The sequence below is a fragment of the Stegostoma tigrinum genome, chromosome 33, assembly GCF_030684315.1.
Source record: "Stegostoma tigrinum isolate sSteTig4 chromosome 33, sSteTig4.hap1, whole genome shotgun sequence".
Taxonomy (NCBI): domain Eukaryota; kingdom Metazoa; phylum Chordata; class Chondrichthyes; order Orectolobiformes; family Stegostomatidae; genus Stegostoma; species Stegostoma tigrinum.
This window is the reverse complement of record NC_081386.1, coordinates 20,475,873-20,482,717: the sequence shown is the minus strand read 5'-3', so window position 1 is coordinate 20,482,717 and position 6,845 is coordinate 20,475,873. Positions and strand designations below refer to the sequence as shown.

Here is a 6,845-nt window from a genome sequence, read left to right as displayed (position 1 = left end):
GACAACAGATAGAATCCCTACAGTTTGGAAGCAAGCTATTTGGCCCATCAAATCCACATTGCCCCTCTGAAGAGTATCCCACCTGGAACTGTTCCTCTACCCTATCCCTGTAACCCTGCATTTCTTATGGCTAATCTGCCTGCACATCCCCGTACACTATGCGGCAATTTTAGCATGACCAATCCACCCAACCTGTATGTCTTTGGACTGTGGGAGGAAACCAGAGCACTCAGGAAACTCATGCAAAAATCGAGGGTGCTGATGTGAAACAAAATAATGGATCAAGTGAATTTCCCATTGCTTTGTAGAGAAACATTTGGAAAGGCGTGCAAATCCAGACAACGTGACATTGGTTGTAAAAACCAAAAGAACCGCGGATACTGTAAATCAGGAACAAAAACACCATTTCGGAAACCTCCAGCAAGGTGCCACCATCAGACATGTAGTCCCCTCCCCTCCCTTGTCCACCTTCCGCAGGGACCATTCCCTCTGGGACACCCTTGCCCACACTTCCTTCACCTCCAACACCTCCCCACAGCCCTACGGCACCTTCCCCTGTAACTAGTGAAGGTGCAACACCTGCCTATTTGCCTCCTCCCTCCCCAGTATTCAAGGGCCCAAACATACTTTCCAGGTGAAGCAACCCTTCACCTGCACTTCCCAGAATCTAGTCTACTGCAATGGCTGCTCACAATGTGGTCTCCTCTACACAGGGGAAACGAAGCATAGACTTGGTGGCTGCTTCGCAAAGCATCTACATTCCGTTCACAAAAAAGACCCTAACTAACCGTTGCCTGCCACTTCAATGCACCATCTTGCTCCCTGGCCAACATCTCTGTCTCTGGCTTGCTGCTGCATTCCAGTGAAGCTCAACGCAAGCTGGAGGAACAACACGTCATTTTCCGCTTGGGACACCACAGCCCTCAGGACTCAATATTGAGTTCAATAATTTTAGGACCAAAACTCTCCCATGTCCTAGCCCCCCCCACCCCACACTCCAGGCCTTGTTACCACATAGCCTGCCATTACACACCTCCTATTGTTAGTCACTAACAGACCCCATTAACAACTATTCACCCTTCCAGCCTGATCGTTAGCAACTCCTTTGTCTGTCCAACTGTCGTTCTCTCTCTTTGGGCTCTATCTTATTGTTTACTCCCTACCCCACCCACCTCCTTATTTTCTGTATATAAACTGACGGTTTCCCAGCCACCATCAGTTCTGAGGAAGGGTCACCAGACCCAAAACATTAATTCTATATTCTCCTTCACAGATGCTGCCAGCCATGCTGAGCTTTTCCAGCAACTTCTGTTTTTGTAACATTGTGCTTAACTGAAACTCATCTATGCCTGTTTTGGTAGGGAAGTTTTTTGTGCTGGCAAATTACCAGCTGATCTCTGTAGCTGAGGAAAAGATATTTTCCCATTTGTTTTAGTTCCATCTCTCCCCTTGTCTTGCACTGTTTAAGTTTTCTTTCTTTCCTCTGTTATGCTTTTCACATTTTTCCCTGCTCATGTCCAATTGCTTTTCTTAAATAAATTTCTCCTATTACTTGATTTCCTAAATTCAAGAAAATAAATGTCTGGTAGGACATGTTGAGGAAAAAATCCTCATTTTCCAAGATGCTGAAAAGGATATTGAGGTGTTGGAATTGTCGCTAAACATGTCTAATCACTGGACTAGCAATTTACAAAGCAAATGAAATCAAGTGGACACATGCTGTGCTAAAATGAAACAGTACCATTATCAGGTTTTACCTTGCAAATTGTTCATTTCTTGCCACTGAGATTAAAAAGGATGGGATATTGGTGTCACTGACTTGTTGCTCATCCTTTATTGTCATAAGAAGGTGGTGCTGAGCAAATGAGTAACTTGCAAGCCATTTTGGGGCAATTAAAAATCGACCATGTTAATGTGTTCTAAGCCGTCCTCATTTTGAGTTACTAGAGCGGATGTTAGCGGCCAGGACATAAGCAGCCCTTGTGGCTAAAAGAGCAGAGGCTACATTTTTGATACATCTGTTCCGTTTAAAGTTTTGGTTAATGATGTTGCTGGAGTGTTGATGATAGTATACTATATAATGGTGAAAACTGAAAAGAACTGCGGATGTTATAAATCAGGAACAGAAACAAAGGTGCTGGAAAAGCTCAGCAGATCTGGCAGCATCTGTGAAGAAAAAATATCAGAGTTAACATTTTGGGGACCCTTTCTTTAGTTCTGAGAAACCCAAATGAATACTCTGTTGAACTTTTCCAGCAACTTCTGTTCTTGTACTATATAATGATGTTGGAGTTTTGTGATGGTGTTAGGCATTTTATTTCGTGTTGCAGGTGTCCATCACCTGACATTTATGTGAATGTTATCTGTCACTGGTCAGCCAAAACACGAATACAATCAGGACATGCTATTGGCTGCGTGATAATGCCTGCTGTGTTCATCCAGCCTCACATTTCATTATCTATGCTATTGGCTGCCATGGGTTACTTTATTATTGGAGAAGTTGTGAATTGACCTAAACGATGCCAAATGTCAGCCAACAACCTATGTGATGTGAATTAGGTATCGAGATTTGAATCAGAAGCAAGGCAGAATAAGACCACCCGATGCAGATGAGCCTTGATCCTCCAAGTAATCTCTCATTGGCTCACAGGTCTGATTTCAGGCTGACAATTCCAATTGGAATCCAGATACGCGAGCGCATGATTTAAGATGATTCTCAGGGAGTGCTGTACTATTGGAGGAGCCATCTTTCTGATGAGAAGCCCCCTCGTTCATACACAAATCTTCAGATAGATGAAGCAGTGGATATGGGTACACTGGCAAGGTTTAAAAGTCACTTAGATAAGTGCATGAATAATAAATGTTTGGAAGGATACGGGCCAAGCACAGGAAGGTGGGAATAGTTTAGTTTGGGATTATTCTCAGCATGGATTGGTTGGACCAAAGGATCTGTTTTTTGTTGTATGACTCTATGGCTCCATGTGCAAGGGAGTTTTCTTGGTATTGTGCTCAACAATTATCCCTCAACCAATATCTAAAATAGATGGCCTGGTAATTAATCTCACACTGTGCCCACGTTGGCTACATTGCTGCATTTACTGCACTCTAAAGCAAAATGTTCATTGATTGTAAAGTGCTCTGAGATCCCTAAAGCTGTGAAACTCACTGTATAGGTGCATGTTGTTTCTTCTGATGTGTCCTAATGAAATGGCTGTATTTGATCATACCTGTATTCTGGTGCAGTGGAATTGCTGCAAACTATGCTAGCCTTAATGTTAGATGTGAAATAGGGACAGGATACAGGGATATTTTCTGTTTCTGCAAACAGTCCTTCATTAAATTGGCTTCCTTAATATAAATTAGAAATATTTAAAGTTTGCAGAGTGGTGTGGTGAAAATTACTTTGGGTTGTTCAGATCTTTAGACACTACGGAAAAGGAAATCCATTGTTGCATTTTGTACTATCCAAGAAAAAAGTAAAGGTAACAGGTTAGATTTTGTGACGCACAGGGAATTGTATTACTTCAGTTACCCACGAAAATGGTGAAGGTTCCTGGGTAGGTAATGGTAATTGCTTGAGGAGTCAGATTCCTCATGTCTTCTTCCCATATAGGTTTTAAATTAGCTTATTGTTTATTTTTCACTATTTTAAATGAATTCTCCAAATCCACCTGACTGCTATCCCAATCTGAATCGCTTCACTAAAATGTTTAGAAAGTCCAAAGTAGGATACTTGAGCTTTCATTGTGTTGTGCTTTGCCTTTTCAGAAAATACAGTGAAATCCTTGAAATGTGAACAGATGCAAGATTAGTAAAATCTACAGTTTTAGAACAATATTTATAAAGCGTAAAAATCTTTTGTTTAAATTCAGTACCGGTACTGTAAGGAGTACATTGGTATACTTGGACCCATCAATGGGAAGATGAGTTGATTTTATAATATAGCTAACTCCTTTGTTTGAAAATCCTTGAATAATCACTCTTGTCAGATGGCTATACTGTACTAGCCAATGATGTGGGAACAGTCAGAGAATATTGCAATCAGTTCTATTTCATCAGTACTTTCTTGAAGGATATTATATTTCTTGAGTTGAAATTCAATACCTCGAGTATTAAGGCACCCACAACTCTTGTTTATATTTATATTTAAATAGCTATTAGTTAATATTTGAGAATATTTACTCCAATTTTTTTCAGTTGGTCATGTTTTCTTTAAAAGAAGGCAGTCACTAACAATTATGCTGGTGACTGCATTTCCCACAATGTGAAATTTTAAGTTCATTAGCTCCAATTAAAAAAATATACTGGAATAAATGTCAGCCATGTGATCTGTGCTAGATATTGGAACAAAGGTGGATACTTCAGTCGTGTAACTACTTTATGGATTCTGCTCCAAGAGTTTTCTAGATGTCAAGTAACATGTGGTTATTTTAGCTGACAAGTCACAAAGAGACTTTACCCTGGCAACATATGGAACCTGTAATGTTTATTATAACATGCCTGTGAGTTTGCTGAGTGATTGTCAGAGTTGGAGGTATTCTTTGTTTCAAAGAGTTGGAGGTATTCTTTGTTTCAACAAATGTGCAGGCTTATTGGTGTTATGACAGATGACTTATTAGCCACACATTAATTGACTATATGCTGCTTTAAAGCATGTACAACATACATAAATAAAACAGTCGGCAATTTGTGTTTCCTTTTATATTAAGGTTATGATCAACTGTGGGGAAATTATTTCATTTGCTATTGATTAGTTCCAGTTTTCCACAGAAATCTGGTTCTATTAGAAGTTACTTCTTTAAAATTGAGAGTCTAAAATTAAAAAGTGTCAGAAATCTGCTATATATTGGAAAATAGCAATGATTGAATTCCGAGTGTTGGGTTTTAAAGACTTGTTGAGGGTTTGAGGAAGGTAAAACTGAATTGAACATTCCATTGACCAAACAATTTTGTTGGAAAGCCCTATTTACTGAAATATGTTAGCTTCCACTTTAGTACAGAATATTGCATAGTCTCAGCTGTGGGACTGGACCAGTCATCACCTCTGTTCTGTTTAAGCCAACAATGTTTTATTCCAAAATCATGGAGCTCCTTCTGAATTATGTAGTGATGAACTTTTAAACACTTAACTTTATCTGCTTTATATATAAACAACAATAATTCTGTAACCATGTTGAAAATGATATTTCACAGATTTCTGAATCCTTACTGAACAGCAATTTTTAATATACATGCTGCAGAGGACAATCTGCCATAAGATTTTCAATGTACATTGTCAAACATGTGTATAAAGAATACATTATGACAAACATTTGCCATAACACTGAACAAGAGCAAATTCAGAATCATGCATTGGGAATAATGTGTTGAGGCCATTTTGATCAAAGATACACCTGTGCTATGAATATCATGCCAGATGTGTTACAGATTTTTTTTCTCTGTTGAAAGCTTTTGAAAATGCTAATTAATTAGATTTGAACTCTGTGTAGATGAAGGTGATAAATAAAGTGCCTGACCTTTTTCGTTTCACTTAAATGGAATTAGCTTTTGGCTCAAATATTATAAAGAAAGCAGCTTCTTTTATTACATTAGAATCTATAGCATGCAGGCACACACAGGGTGGCTCTCAAAACAACTATGAACAAAGGTCAAACCTTGCTGAGATGGGAAATTGTTTTAGATGGATTTCAGAGACAATGCAGTGTGGAGTTGGAGGAACACAACAGGCCAAGCAGCATCGGAGGAGCAGGAAAGTTGACATTTTGGGTCGGGCCTCTTCTTCAGACCCTTCCTGACCTGAAACGTCAACATTCCTGCTCTGATGCTTCCTGGCTTGGTGTGTTTCTCCAGCTCCAAACTGTCATCTCTGACTCCAGCATCTGCAGTTCTTACTGCGTAATTTTTCAGGGGCTGGTTAACTGAGTTGGCTGGACAACTGGTGAATGACGTCAGCAGTGTTGATTCAATTCCTGCACTGACTAAGTTTACCGTGAAGGACTCTCCTCAGTTTCTCCCTGGGCCTGAAATATAATGATCCTCACTTTAAACCATCACTAGTCATTTCTCTCCAATGAGAGAATTGTTCTATGGTCTCGTAGGTCTATGGCAACTTTACACTTTATTATTAATTAGATTAATTTTAATAAAATATTCATATACAATTATTGCATTCTTTTTGTTCCTCAAATCTTTTCAGATTTGTCAAGTGAACTGGCCTGTTTAACCAGTATATTTCTAAATGTTTACTTGTTTTACTTTGAACTGTGAGAAGTGCAGACTGCACTGTGCTTTAGGCTGATCAAACACTCTGTATCTGTACACAAGTTGTTTGGAGATACAGAGGACTCCCTGCCCCCAACCCACAAGACTGCAGCATTTCCATACAATATGCACAAGATGCAGGCTGGCTAGGACAGTATCCAGCTTCTGCAACTGATTGCAGCACTAGCCATGTTGTACAGTAACTGAATTGAAAGTTCTATTTGCCATGTGGGATGGTAATACTGTCTGGAATTTTTTTCTGCTTCACATTAAATTTATAATTTGTTTCGGGTGTATAATTAATTGAGATAAGCAGAATTTTTGCCAGCGTTTTGGAGGATCACAATCTGCAATCTTGTCTATTTTTCTGTAAAAGCTACAGATCAATGACCTAGAGCAATGTAATGACTGATGAGTAGCACTTGGTCATATTGCCTCCAGATGTCACTGTGGCACAGATTGCACACCCTGTACATATTGCAGTTCTCCAGTATATAATGAAAAGCCTTGTTTTGTGCCATAGTCCACAGACCCCAATCAGCAAACTATGGATAAAATGGAATATAAGCACATTATTTTTCCAT

General features: G+C 39.3%; 1 long non-coding RNA gene across 1 annotated transcript in view; it reads right to left on the bottom strand.

Annotated features, from left to right (window-relative positions):
• The window catches only part of LOC125467322 (uncharacterized), a 37,282-nt gene that overhangs the window by 8,747 nt on the left and 21,690 nt on the right, over positions 1 to 6,845 (bottom strand). The window lies entirely within an intron of this gene.